The sequence below is a fragment of the Panthera onca genome, chromosome A2, assembly GCF_046562875.1.
Source record: "Panthera onca isolate mPanOnc1 chromosome A2, mPanOnc1 haplotype 2, whole genome shotgun sequence".
NCBI classification, from domain to species: domain Eukaryota; kingdom Metazoa; phylum Chordata; class Mammalia; order Carnivora; family Felidae; genus Panthera; species Panthera onca.
Genome location: NC_138340.1, coordinates 155,020,728 through 155,035,718, shown reverse-complemented (window position 1 = coordinate 155,035,718; position 14,991 = coordinate 155,020,728). Strand labels below are relative to the sequence as shown.

General features: G+C 38.2%; 2 protein-coding genes and 1 long non-coding RNA gene across 9 annotated transcripts in view; 2 read left to right on the top strand and 1 right to left on the bottom strand.

Annotated features, from left to right (window-relative positions):
• NDUFB2 (NADH:ubiquinone oxidoreductase subunit B2) overlaps positions 1-14,991 on the bottom strand; it is a 222,834-nt gene that overhangs the window by 62,078 nt on the left and 145,765 nt on the right. The gene's annotated exons all lie outside the window — the stretch shown is intronic.
• BRAF (B-Raf proto-oncogene, serine/threonine kinase) overlaps positions 1-14,991 on the top strand; it is a 167,298-nt gene that overhangs the window by 27,107 nt on the left and 125,200 nt on the right. The window lies entirely within an intron of this gene.
• LOC145715310 (uncharacterized) lies at positions 1,814-4,317 on the top strand. The gene is made up of 2 exons (XR_014137341.1): positions 1,814-3,692; positions 3,743-4,317. It is a non-coding gene; the product is annotated as an uncharacterized LOC145715310 (long non-coding RNA).

Sequence of the window (14,991 nt, the reverse complement as noted above, 5' to 3'; positions counted from 1 at the left end):
CTCACTTAAACCTAACCTCTTGAAAGTCCGTCTTTCATTTCTTATTGCACAACTGAATGTATTCTTTCCGAGGCTACTCTGTAACCTTAACAATCAAGTTACCCTCTGATTTAGTGTATCAGTCCTGCATTTCCGGTGGTGTCTTGAGTATTTTATCTTTTAATGTCTCACTGACATCACAAAGTTCAGCAAGTCCTAAACTGAATCAGTTCTCTTTCCCTTTAAATTACTTCTTCCCCTCTTGTAATATTCTCTACTTATTATAGTTTATTCTTGAAACCCCAGAGCATCTTTCATTTCTCCTGTCTCCTTATTTTTCCTGTGCAGTCAGCAAAGCCCTCATGATTGGGATTTGTGTGCTCTTATACGAGACCTCAAAGAGCCAACTCCTCCCTTCCTGCATATAAGATTACAGCTAGAAACACCGTCTGTGAACCACAAAGTGGGTCCAGACACCATATCTGCTGGCACCTTGATCTTGGACTTGCCAGTTTCCAGAACTGTGACAAAATTCTTTTGTTTGTAAGCCACCCAGTTTTTTGTTTTGTTTTTGAGAGAGAGAAGGGGGGCATGAGCAGGGGAGGGACAGAGGGAGAGGGGAGGAGAAAGCTTAAGCAGGCTCTATACCCGGTGCGGAGCCTGACATGAGGCTCCATCTCATGACCATGAGATTATGACCTGAGCCAAAATCAAGAGTAGAACGTTTAACCAACTGAGTCATCCACACACCCACGTGGTATTATTTTTACAACAGCCCACACAAATGAAGACAGCTGCTGTTCTTACTGAGGTTTATGAGACTCTGACCTCCCGGTCAGTAAGGACTATCACTACAGTATTTCTAATGCCTAGTACATCCTGTGATACTAATACTAGGCTTTTACAAAATATGTGTCAAAAGGATGATTTACTTTTAGAATTAGATACAGCATGTAAGCATTCAGTGTAGCATTGTGCCCAACACATACAAGGTACACATAAATGGTAGTCCTTTTCCTTATAAAATAGTTTGTACTTTACATTCATTGATTACATTTATTCATTCATTGGCTTAAAGTTTAAGAATAAATACTGAACTCCTCTGTGCTGGTTGTGTGTTAGCTAGGTGCTTTGATACAGACATGATTATCTCTGTCCTCAAGGAGGTTACAATCTAGTGGTAGAACCAAATAAATCAAGAATTAAGGACAGTGTACTATGTTCAAAGTGTGCTCCAGGTGCAGAGAAATCACAGAAGAGGAGCACGTAATGCAACATGGGTTTAAGGGAGGGAGGATGAAAGATTTCCCAAAGGAGATGAAGTGAATTTTAAATATTTAAAATGTACAAACCTTTTTAAAGAAGGATAATTATGCTTTATTTAGAGACATAAAAGAAGACCTTAATAAATGGAGGTATATACTGTGTACTGAGAATGAGTTGAAGACTGAGTATGGTAAAGATGTCAGTTTTTTTGCAAATTGACTAGTAGATGTATTTAAATCCAAATGCCTGTAGGTTTTTCTGTGGAACTTGACAACTTGATTAACAGTTTCTATGGAAGTAAAAAGAGGCAAGAATTGACAAGTTACTATTAAAGAACAGTAAGAAAAGACTTCCTTAATCTGTTTTTTCAGTCAACAAATTTGAATGCTTGCTACGTGTGAGACCCTTGTTATTACCTTAGTGAACACGAGACATGTCTCCTACCCAAAGCACATTCAGATTCACTTCTGGTGATATCTGAGGGTTTGTTTTTTTTTTTTAATTTTTTTTTAATTTTTTTTTTAATTTTTTTTTTTTAACATTTATTTATTTTTTGAGATAGAGACAGAGCATGAATGGGGGAGGGGCAGAGAGAGAGGGAGACACAGAATCGGAAGCAGGCTCCAGGCTCTGAGCCATCAGCCCAGAGCCTGACGCGGGGCTCGAACTCATGGACCGTGAGATCATGACCTGAGCCGAAGTCAGACACTTAACAGACTGAGCCACCCAGGCACCCCCTTTTTTTTTTTTTTTTTAATGTTTATTTATTTTTGAGACAGAGACAGAGCATGAATGGGGGAGGGTCAGAGAGAGGGAGACACAGAATCTGAAACAGGCTCCAGGCTCTGAGCTGTCAGCAGAGAGCCTATCTGAGGTTTTTAAATAAACCACTTCATGAAATATCAGGTGAGTGCCAGGACTACCAACAAACTTATCACTGTAATTTTATTACATGGTTTTTATATTTAAAATTTTTCCTGGTTGTGTAAGATTTTTCTTTACATTTTATTAGTTTTAATTTCTTTTAACTGTAGGATGCCAGAAGTAGGCAGGTTTTACCTTAAATAGATCCTTAAGAATGTCAATTGGATTACAGCCTTGTTAGAAAGGGAGGTTCTGCTGCTGAATGATGTATCAAGCAATTATGCGACCTTGGGGAGTTAGCGAGGGAGGGTGACTTTGAGGGTCCCACACGCATAGGTTTCGAGGCCTAGCCTGTGTGTCAGGTGTCTGGGGAACTTACAAAAGAAAAGGCAAGATGAATAACAAAATGACAGGTGAACTTAAGTAGGTAGAGGTTGCTAATGAATTTTATATGCCTGTATGGAAGTACGTGGGTGAATACATGCTGCTAAATTAGTTGGGAAAGGATACACTTGTTTGGAACACTTGCTTACTGTATTATTGTTATTATTATTTTTTATTATTTTTTTAAACATTTATTTATTGTTGAAAGAGTGTGAGCAGGGGAGGAGCAGAGAAAAAGGGAGACACAGAATGTGAAGCAGGCTCGAATGTAGGGCTCGAACGCACGAGCTGAAATCATGACCTGAGCCAAATTCGGATGTTCAACCAACTGAGCCACCCAGGCGCCCCTGTAATATTACTTTTTTAATGTTTATTTATTTATTTTGAGAGAGAGTGCCTGCACATGGGAGAGGAGCAGAGAGAGAGAGAGGGAGAGAGAGAATCCCAAGCAGGTTCAGCACTGTTAGCACAGAGCCCAAAATGGGGCTTGATCTCACGAACCATGAGATCATGACCTGAGCTGAAACCAAAAGTTGATGCCTCACCAACTGGGTCACCCAGGGGCCCCTTGCTTACCCTGTTAAATAAAGTTGAACCCCCTCTTACTGTGCACAGAAATCAATTCCTGGTAGATTGAAGGTTAAATACAAAAAGACAAACTCAGCTTTTTCTAAAAAGCAGCATACTTTTATGAGCTCAAAGCAGGGAATGATTTCTGAAGACTGAAAACATCATAAAAATTGACAAATTAGGGATGCCTGGGTGGCTCAGTAGGTTAAACATCCAACTCTTGATTTCCCCTTAGGTCATGATCTCCCTGAGATTGAGCTCTGCGTTGGGCTCTGTGCCGAGCCTGCTTGGGATTCTCTCTGCTCCTTCCCTGCTTGCATGTGCTCTCTCTCTCTCTCTTTCTCTCTCTCAAAATAAATAAACATTTTTAAAAAAATTGATAAATTTGACTACACTAAAAATAGGAACTTCGATTTATTAAGACCCCCCTTAAGAGACTGAAAAGACCGAAGTGCAGAATAGTAGATATTTGTAACGTACATGTATCAGTTACCTATTGCTGTGTAATAAGTTATCCCAAAATTTAGCAGCTGAAAACAGTAAACATTTATTTTACAGTTTCTGTGGGTCAGAAATCTGAGAGCAGCTTAGCTGGGTGACTCTGGCTTATGGTCTCTCATGAGGTTGAAGTCAAGTGTCAGCCTGGCCTGTAGTTATCTCAAGGTTGGACTGAGAGAAGATCTCCTTTTGTGCTTTCCCATGGGTTGTGGCAGGGGCCTCAGAAGATCCACTTCCAAATTCAGCCACTTGGGCCTCTTTACAGGGCTTACCTCACGGAGTGGCAACTGGCTTTTTCCAGAGTGAAAGATCCAGGAGAGAGTGAGAGAGAGTTCACAGCATGTAGGCCACAAATAATTTAATCTTGTAACCTATCACAATGAATGGACAACTAGTACAAAGTGTATATGTAAAGAAGTATGAATCACAGGGGCGCCTGGGGGTTAAGCGTCTGACTTTGGCTCAGGTCATGATTTCATGGTTTGTGGGTTCAAGCCCCATGTCCGGCTCTGTGCTGACAGTTCAGAGCCTGGAGCCTGCTTCAGATTCTGTCTCCCTCTTTCTTTCTGCCCCTCCCCCCCCCCCCCCCCCCCCCCCGCTTATTCCTGTGTACATGTGTATGCGTGCCCTCTCTCTCTTTCTGTCTCAAAAATAAACATTAAAAAGAACAGGTATGAATCACTAGGACAAAGACAGAACACCAAATAGAAAAAGCAGGCATTTGAGTTAAAAAAAAAAAAAAAAAAGACCAATAAACATATGCAAAGGTCATTAACCTCATCAACAATTAGGAATAGAAATGAAAACCATAGGAGTCCATTTTATACAAACTAAATTGGCAGAAACGAAACATTTGAACAGCATCCAGCATTGGTGAGGGATATGCTCTTCCACTGCTGGTGGGAGTATAAATTAGAAGAACCACTTTGGAAAATAATAGTGTGTTCTACAACCTGCAATACCACTCCTGGGCATTTAACCTAGACTGGTGGTTGTCGAACTTGATTGTGCATCAAAATCCCCTGAGGGATTGTTAAAACAGACTGCTGGGCCCCACCCTCAAAGTTTCTGATTCAGTAGGAATGGGGTGGAGCCTGACAGGTTGTGTGTCTAACAAGTTCCCAGGTGATGTTGGTGCTGCTAGTCCAAGAATCATAATTTGAGAACCAACCATTGCCCTAGCGAAATTTGTGAATATGGGGAATAGGAAGCGTGTGAATGTAAGACTGTTCATAGCACTATTATTTATTTTAACTCCAAAGTACAAAGAAAAAAATTCAAATGTCCATCAGCAGTGGATTAGATAGGTAAATTATGGTATATTCACTTATGGAATAAAAACTTAGTTTATCGCTTCTCGGTCTTATGGCTAAAATCTGTTCTTACCAGTTTGATAAAAACTTAGTATAAATGGACCAGGAAAAAAACCCACAGCTCCTGCACCAATATGTGTGGTCCCATAAACTTAATATTAGTCAAACATTAGATAAGTCACAAAAAAATTCAATGCAACGTGATGCTATTTATAAAAAGTTCCAAACATGGGGTTAACTATATTGTTCAGGAATGCAAACAGAAGTACAGAATTAAAGGAAAATCAAGAATAATTATCACAGGGGTGCCTGGGTGGCTCAGTTGGTTGAGTGGCCCACTTCGGCTCAGGTCCACGAGTTCAAGCCCCGTGTTGGGCTCTGTGCTGGCAGCTCAGAGCCAAGAGCCTGCTTTGGATTCTGTGTCTCCCTCTCTCTCTGCTCCTCCCCTGCTTGTGCTCTCTCTGTCTCTCAAAAATAAATAAATGTTTAAAAAAAAATTAAAAAAAAAAAGAGAATAATTATCACAAAGGTGAAGAGTGATGTGTTTACCCCAGGGATGGCAAACAGTGGATGGAATTGAGGAGGGACATGTGGGAAGGTTTTAAGGTACTGGCAATGCTGTTTCTTAACTTTACCGTTATGCTTTAAACTGTAGATATATTTTATAAACTCTTCTCTACATACTTCTATAATAAAATTTACCTTAAGTAGATATTTTATAGATGAAGAAACTGACACTTGGAGGGTAAATACTTTGCCCAAGATTACAGAGCAAATAAGTGTCAGCTGAAATTCTTTGATTTTAAAGCTTGTGCTCTACTATTCTGTACCATAAATTTTTACAAGAGTTGTAAGAATTAGATACTGTAATCCCCATTTTGTAGATGAAGAAGTAGGTTTAGAAAAGTTATGCAACTTGCCTAGGGATACATTGCCTAAGTAGAAGATCTGGGGATTTGGACACAGACCTTGTGATTCCAGAGGCTCTTAACCACCTTGCTCTTGGAGCCTCCCCACTTCCTATTGTATCACAATCAGTTATACTTTTTGAGTTTGTTAACCACAATTGATAGCTCATGTTACACCTTTTGGCACCTTCACTGGCTTTCTACTGATGTTTTTCAGCCTGGATTATTATCTTGAATCTGTTTAGTACTCTGAGTTTCCTTGTGCTAGAGAATAAAATGTTTCTTTACTTAGTTGTGTTCTTTTACCTAGGAATTTAAGTTAGAATTTTGATAAACTCTGCTTATGTCAGTGTACTGATATCTATTAGCTTTCATTGTCTGAATCTTCAGCCTTTAAAAAATTCTGTACTCTTACCAGTAAAATTTGAGTTTATTAACGTCACTGCACGTCTGTTTCATTTGTAAATTATGTGTGTACTGCTGTACGAAAATAAATTTTTAAAAGCTAAGCCAAAAATGAAACAACTTGTGATGGTTTTCTTTGTCTGCAGCTAATATCTCAGGCCATTACACCCTTATGGCAAGGTTCATCATTAACGATAGTGGGTACAAATCTATATTTTGAATAATCTGGATAATTCTTAAAAACTGGCTAGTTTCTTATCAGATCTGATTAGGTCAGGATTTCTCAAATTGGACACTGTCTGCATTTTGGCCTGGATAATTCTTGGCTTGGCGGGGGGAGGGGGATGTTGTCCTTTCCGTTGTAGGACGTTAAGTAGCATCCCTGGTCTCTACCCCCTAGGTGCCAAGGTATCCTCCCCTCGGTTCTAACAATCAGAATACTTAAGACACTGCCAAGTGTCTCCTGGGGGCAGAATCACCCCTGGTTGAGAACCACTGGGTTAGAGTGTTGTTTTAATCCTGTATTGTGCCTGCCAAACAGCTTGTGCTAGGAGCAGGCAATGTGTCAGCTTTGCCTTTTTCTCTAGCAGCAGTAGTGTTACCTTCAGTATGAGGTTTGAGATTTTTTGGTATGAGTTCCTTTCAAGCCTCATGTCTATTTTGTGAGGTTTATTTAGTAAAGCTGGATAATAACCGTACATTCACTTCACTCAGTGTATTTAAGCTGTAGCATGTCACAGTAAGACAGATGTGCAAAGAAGAGGGAGAACTCCTCCCTTAGTTAAGTGCTGTGCAGTGTGGAATGCCAGGGCTTTGGCATACCTCTTAACCACGTGTGACACACCTGTCTATTAATCCTGAGTGAGGGTGGCTTTGTAAATAGTAAATCTGAAAAATCTGTAAGTGAAAAACCTGAAGTTTTCTTAGTTTTCTAGATGAATACATGACTAAATAATGTCTGCCTACAGCCCTAATAAAGAGTCTCTTGCTTGCCCTTTATAGGTGTAAATCATGTGTTCGGCCATCACATTGTCAACTGCTGTAGAGTTTGCATCATTTCAACTATAGAACTCAAAAGGGGAAAACAATTTAAGTTCTCTTAACTGACTTCTACCTACCCAACTCATCAGGTTAACTGATAGTTCCTGTTAAAAAAAATATTTGCTGTCAAGGGCACCTGGGTGGCTCAGTTGGTTAAAACATCTGGCTTTGGCTCGGGTCACGGTCTGTGGTTCGTGAATTCGAGCCCTGCATTGGGCTCTCTGCTGATAGTGCCGAGACTGCTTGGGATATTCTCTTTCCCTTTGTCTCTGCCCCTCCCCAACTTGCACACGTGTATACTCTCTCTCAAAATAATAAACTTAAAAAAATATATGCTGTCCGATTAGATGTGGGTTATATTTAAAGGAAGATTCCTCACCCTACATCAAGGTTTGGAGAATGAGTGTTCATGTTACAGTTTTAAGGTAAAATAAAATCTTTATGGTTTTACCGTTGCTTATGATTCCCTGATTTAGCGAACTTTTTCTCTTAACCAACCACCAGACTTTATTACATTGAATAAAGGGCTTTCTTTTGCACCCACTTAGGTATTACAATTGTGATGATTTACTTTGTGGAGTTGGGATTACAGTTTCTCTCAGCACCCTACTTCTCTTGTCATCTAAACTCACAGCTGCGTTATTATACAAAAAGTCTTCAAACTTTGTCTTCTGGAATGGCTATTTGCTCTCTCAAAACAACCCTGGCTTCCTTCTTGCTAATTTACAGGATTATTGCGAGGATATTAAATCTATCAACAGTCGTTCAGACTCTCATTACTTCTTGCCTATAATTGTGGCATGCTTTTAATGGTACTCTTGGCCTTTAGTGCCTCTCTGGCTTGTTAGTTAACCTGAACATTGTTGCCAGAGTAAACATCTAAAATATATGTCTAAACAGATCAAAAGCCATTTATAACAATAAGAACTGCAATTTTTAAAAAATTACTATATATGCTGGCTTAGATGTGGTCTCTGTAATCAGGAGATGTCCATTAAACAAATTATTTAAAAAAATACATTACACACATAAATTCTGAATTGTATGTGCCCAAAGGAAAAAATAGCAGGTACTGTGGAGTTGAATGTGAGTCTAGTATAGACTGGGGGAGAGTGATCAAGAAAGGCCTCGCTGAAGTGAGACCTAAAGATCTCTTCTATCTGGAGAAGCTGTGCTTGTTTGGAAAAGCACTGGGCAGAGTTTTACAAGAAGAAAAAATAGGTTGGGTAAAGGCTTTCCTGCTGGAAGGTCGTTGGTGGTTGAGTTTATTGAGTAAGGGATAGACAGAATAGTGCCTGATAAGGCAAGAAGTTGGCTGGGATAGAATCATTTAGGATCTTGTAATCTGTGCTAAGAAGTTTAGGTTTTATTTTTGAGTCACTGGGGAGCCAGTAAAGGGTTTAAGCAGGGAGAGTGATGTGATCAGATTTGTGTTTTAGGGATTCACTCTGATTATGGAGAATGGATCAGAGAGGAGTGGGAGTAGGGCAAAAGAAACGGGAAAACCAGTTAAGATACCTTTGTAAGTAGTAATTCAAGGAGAAAGGATAATAGTTTAATGACAGTAAACAAGTTAACACATAAAATTATTCTCTCAAAAAACCATTATCATAGCCTTGTGAAGTATGAGCAGAATAAGGTTTGGAATGAACATATCCAAGCCCATCCAGTAAATAGTGGTATAAGGAATTGAAACCATGGATGTTGACCATTTGGCTTTTGTCTCTGAAACAAAAAACAAACTTCAGTGAAGATTTTTTAGCCTACCTTTATTACCTTTATCTCCTCCTAAACTCTTATTTACCTATGCTGTAGCTAAACCATACTATTACAATAGTTATTATGAACCTAACTTGTACCTAGATGCCACTGATGATTGTTTACTGTGGCTGGAATACTCTTACATAGTTAACATTAGGATCCAGATCAAAGAGGAAGCCTTCCAACTTTGTCTCCAGACACACATTGTCCATTTTCCCTCTTTTAACCACAGTAGTTTCTTTATGTCATGGTGTGTTAATTCCATAGATATGTGTTGGGCACTTTGTGTAGACATTGTGGATATATTCATGTACAAAAATAGAGCGTCACTATGGAACCTATAGTCTAGAGACAACACAGACCTTGTAAACAGAATCTGTGCATACCAATGTAATTATAAATCTTGAAAAGTGCTCTGAAGGAATAGTAAAGGATGCCTGTGGGTTCTTAGTAAATAGTACAGGACTGATTGCCTTGGAGGGGCCTTGAGTTCAAAACTATTTTTGTAATAATACTAAGACATTGTTTGCCTTTCACTTTCATTCTCTCATGAGGATTCAGTGATAAAATGTGTGATAGTGTAGCAGATTGAATGTAGAAGATGATATGAAAATCCGGATGTCTTCTGTTAAGGTGGATGTTAATGACACTGTAAAAAATATAAAAAATATTACTTTCTCTTTTCATTATTTTTGTTTTGGAAAATGTAGTTATTTTTTCATAAAAATTAGGTTAGTGTAATTTTTAAATGAATTAAATATACAGATTTCTTGGTTATAGTTTTTAATATGGTAAACATTGAAAGCTCCAACCTGCATGAATAAGAGCTATGAGGGGTCCTCAATAATTTTTAAGATTATAAAGAGATTCTGAAACCTGGAAGTTTAAGGGGCACCTGGCCGGCTGGGTCGGTGGAGCATGCGACTGGATCTTGCATTTGCAGGTTTGAGCCCTATGTTGGGTGTAGAGATTACGTAAAAATAAAATCTTTAAAAAACAAAAGAAGAAACTAGCAAGTTTAAGAACCTCTGTGGTGGGGACCTGACTTAAATTGGGGTCTTCTAGAGAATTAAAAGATCGCTTATGTCTCATTTTAAGCTCTTACCTAAAAAGTAAAGTCTGGTTATCTCCATATCTCCAAAGCCTGTACTTCTTTGCATATAATGGGTATGTTGGTTAAATAATGTTTTATTGCCAAGGTCTACTGTACGTGGTCCTCATTTCTTGAATTTGGTTTGAAGCCTTTATTGAAGATACCATCTTTATTTCTGATTACTGTGGGAGATAGATCTGAGTTCAAATCCTTCTTGGTGTGAAGTTGCTTAACCTTGATGAACCTTGCCACTCGTCTGTAAGATAGAGTACATATTACTGTATTGTAATGATTAAATGAGCCAATGTATATAACCTGACAGGCACAGAACATGCAATAAAATGGTAACTTTTTATTTTACATACATAGCATATTGAGCTTAGTTCTAGTTAGTGGGCAGAGAGGTCTGTGGGTGAATTAGTATATAATTAAATAATCATCATTTGAGTACATCTAATAGTTTATTAGGAAGGGAGAGAAAGCCAAAATAATCCATTGCATGGTTACTCATCTTTAGAAGAGGGAACTGAAACAAAATGTAGGCTTAGAATAGTTGAAATAAAAATAACTCCAAGTACGTTGTAAGGATAGGGACAGAGTTTTATATGTCTGGTACCCCAACAGTGCCTCACATTTACTGAATATTTAAACAATGTTAAATAGCTAGAAATACTAAAAAACATTTTTAGAAACCTTGCAAAAATGTGTACTATAGTTTAAAGGTCAGGTCTCAAAATATCCCACATGGCTAACTGGAGAAGTAAATAAAGGAACCTGGAAGAAAAACAGAATTGCCCTGGGGGATAACATGAAGTGTTATAAAGTGTGACTAAACAGGATCTAATAAGATAGGACACAGTAGGGCATCTTGCGGTGGATTCCAAATTTAGCAGTTAAAATCTTAACTATATTAGAGGTAGACTCCTTGAGATCACAGTGCAGAATGATCACAGTGCCAAGGGATGACAAGAAAATAGCTAGGAAGATCAAGTGACTGCTTTGCTTTGCTTTTCATGGCAGAGAGCTATAGGAAAATTATCCTTTTATATATTCTCTTTTGAAGCAGGTAGTTCAGTTGTGCTGAAAAGAAAGAAAAAAGAGTGTGGTGACAGATGGTAGCTACACTTGTGAATATAGCATAATGTATAAACTTGTCAAATGGCTGTGTTGTACACTTGGCAACTAATGTAACATTGTGTGTCAACTATACTCAAATACAAAAATTAAAGAAAAAGTAATATTGTTATTCCTTATTTGAGATAAAAATCAACAGAAGTTGGGGGCGCCTGAGTGACTCAGTCAGTTCGGCTCAGGTTATGATCTCACGGTCCGTGAGTTTGAGCCCTGTGTCGGGCTCTGCTGACAGCTCAGAGCCTGGAGCCTGCTTCAGATTCTGTGTCTCCCTCTATCTCTGCCCCTCCCCTGCTAACGCTCTGTCTCTCTCTCAAAAATGAATAAACATGAAAAAAAATTTTTTTTTTTAAATCAACAAAAGTTGGCTAGAGCAACACAGAGGTCTGGATCTAGAGCTTGCTTACATTAAAAAAAATTTTTTTAAGTTTATTTACTTATTTTTTGAGAGAGACAGAGATAACGTGTGAGCAGGAGAGGGGCAGAGAGACAGAGGGAAAAAGAGAATGCCGAGCAGGTTCTGTGTTGCTAGCGGAGGGCCCAACGTGGGGTTCGACCCCTCGAAACTGTGAGGTCATGACCTGAGCCGAAACCAAGAGTCGGACACTCAACTGACTGAGCCACCCAGGGGCCCCAAATTTGCTTACATTTTAAACAGAAAGGGCTGTAGATTTTCTGTTCTTTTTACAACTAGAAAGCTTTACAGAAACTACCTCTGTAATTATCTCATAAAACTTCTTTCTCGTTTGAAGATTTTTATCAACTTAAGGTTTGAATTTTCATAGATTATTAATGTGTATTATCTCGATAGCTGTGATCTTTGAATTTATAGGCGACTAAATTGAGATGTCATTTGTAGTAAGAGCAAGTGAAAAGTATGTTGCTATTCACACTTGGTATTTAAGTAGATGCTTATATTATGCAGTCAGTGCCAGCAGTTGGTTGTTAATTGAAGATAGTTTAACTGGAAAAATTTTAAGGATATTAAAATATAAACCCCACATTTTAATTTAAAACATATAAATGTATTCTCCTATACCTATATTTTGATATAATGTTTGATTAATGTGCTCTGAGTGGAGTTCCATGTGTTTTTTCATGTCTCAACAATACTTATGATGCATTATCCATAACCACCTGTTTTCTTTTTACTCTAATCATCTGTGAGTTGAGTGAACAAATCATGAGAGATTCTAGGGAAAGGATGAAGATGACTTAGACTAGAGTGATAACAGGGGAAGTGATACAAAGTAATCTGATACATGATATATTTCAGCCATAGATCCAAGAGAATTTTCTCTTGAACTAATTTCCAAGTGCATAAATTTCAGAGACGAACTGAACAAGAGAAATCACTGCTACGAACCAAATTTTTGTTCTACAAGATCGAGTAAGATATTTTTTTCTTCATATCCAGGATCCAACCTTCTAGTGAATTCCATTGGCACTACTTTTGAAATATATCTGCAACCATACCATTTCTCACTGCTTTCGTTGCTACCATGTCAGTCTCAGCTACTTTCCTCTGTCCAATAACAATAACCTATCTATAAGTGGTCTTGCCCCCTTGCATTGTGGTCTCTACATGGCAATGGGAGTGATCACTTAAAACGTAATTTATGTTATTTCTTTGCTCACGAAACCACACTTAAAATGGAACCTAGACTTTGTATGGTTTTCAAGATCTATATAATCTGACTCTTGCCAGCCTCTGTCACTTCATCTTCTAAACTAGTGATTCTCGGGGCGCCTGGGTGGCTCAGTTGGTTAAACACCCAACATCAGCTCAGGTCATGGTTTGTGAGTTCGAGCCCCACATGGTGTTCTGTGTTGTCAGCGCAGAGCCTGCTTTGGATACTCTCTCTCCTCTCTGTGTCCCTCCCCTGCTCTCTCTCTCTGTCTCAAAAGTAAACATTAAAAATATCATTAATAAAATAAAATAACTAGTGATTCTCAAAATGTAGTCCAGGGACAGCTAGAGGCCGCCAAGGCTCTTTTGGAGGATCCACAAGGCCAAAACTATTTTTATAAAATAATTATGATATTTTGTAAAAACTTTTTATAAAAATACTAATATGTTAATTTTTCAGAGTTTCCAGTTGTTCATTAATGTGTTTTATTGCTACAGATTAATGCAAAGTCATATGAGAATCCAGCTATCTTTTATTAAGCTAGTCATTAAAAAGAATTGCAAAGATGTAAAACACTGACATCCTTCTCACTAAATCTTTTTTGTTGTGGACTTTAAAAATAATTTGTGTTACATGATGGATTTCCTACTAAATTAATATTTTTACAATTTCTCAGTCTTATTTTCCAGTGTGGCAAATATTAATAGATATAGCCCACATAACCAAAGCTTTTAGAGATCCTCAATAATTGTTAAGAGTGTAAAGCGATCCTGGGGTGCCTGGGTGGGGCATATCGGTTAAGCATCTGACTCTTGATTTTGGTTCAGGTCAGGATCTCACGGTTCATGAGTTTGAGCCCCGCATCAGGCTCTGCGCTGACAGTATGGGGCCTGCTTGGGATTCTCTCTCTTTCCCTCTGTCTCTGCCCCTCCTCTGCTCACTCTCACTCTCAAAAAATAAATACATAAACTTAAAAAAAAAAAAAAGTTTAAAGCAATCCTGAGACCAAAAAGTTTGAGAACTGTTGTTTTGCACTATCAGCATTTTCTTAACACCAGCTGCATTGGCTTTCTTGTTCTTTGTAATCTCCAAGCACCCTTCTAACCTAGGGCTTTTTTCAGCAGCTGGTATTTTTTCCTATGGCTGAAGGGTATTCTTCCAAGCTTCCTCACTTCATTCAAATGTTCATATGTCACCACCTCTTTGATGAGACCTTTCTTAACAGCAAACTGCTCTTTCTAAGAGTTTCTTCCCTACCCCCTGTCCCTTACTTAGACCGAATTTTCCTCCAAGCACTTGTCACTGTTGGAAATTAAGTGATATGTTTGTTTTCCTGTTTTGGTCTCCTACCTGAATATATACTCTGTGAGGGTGGGGATTTTGTTCACTGCTATGAGGCGAGAGCCTTGAACAGTGTTGGGTACATGAGTGATTAATCGGTTTTTGACAATGAAAAAAGTAAAAATACACAGAAACAGAATCCATGAGTAAAAATGTGAGTAATATAGAATACATACTCTGGAAATCTAATACATGAATTAAAGGATTTCTAGAAGGAAAAAAGCAGAGAAGTAAAAATTAGTTAAGTAATAGAAGACTGTATCTCTGAGCTGTAGAAAGACTTGAATCTGTATGTCGAAAGATAGGATAACAAGCAAAAGTTACATTTCCAGTTGAGATTCCTGAATATCAGGAAAAGAGATGATCATAAGCTTGTAGACAGAACAGAAAGGGAAGATAAGTCAACATTGACAACACTGAGAGAAGAAAGTGTGTTTAAGAATCCCATATCTGGCCAAGGTATTTTCAGACAAGAATGGAACCAAAGTATATACATCCCCCATATACACTATCTGTACACTAAAGAGACATGATTAAAAGTGGAAATTTACTGTAATATACTGTAATGTTAACTTTTTAGAAATTAAAAAATATTATTTTAATTCTAAATAAGTGATTCTGAAAGTGAGGTGCCTATACCAGTGGCAGCAGCATTACCTGGAAATGTCTTTTTAAAAAAATGTAGGCCCTATTGCAGACCTACTGAAACAGAAACTCTGGGCATGAGGCTCTGCAAGGTATATTCTAACCAGCTGTTCTAGTGATTTTGTACATGGTAGACTTTGAAGACCATTGCTAATCCTAGA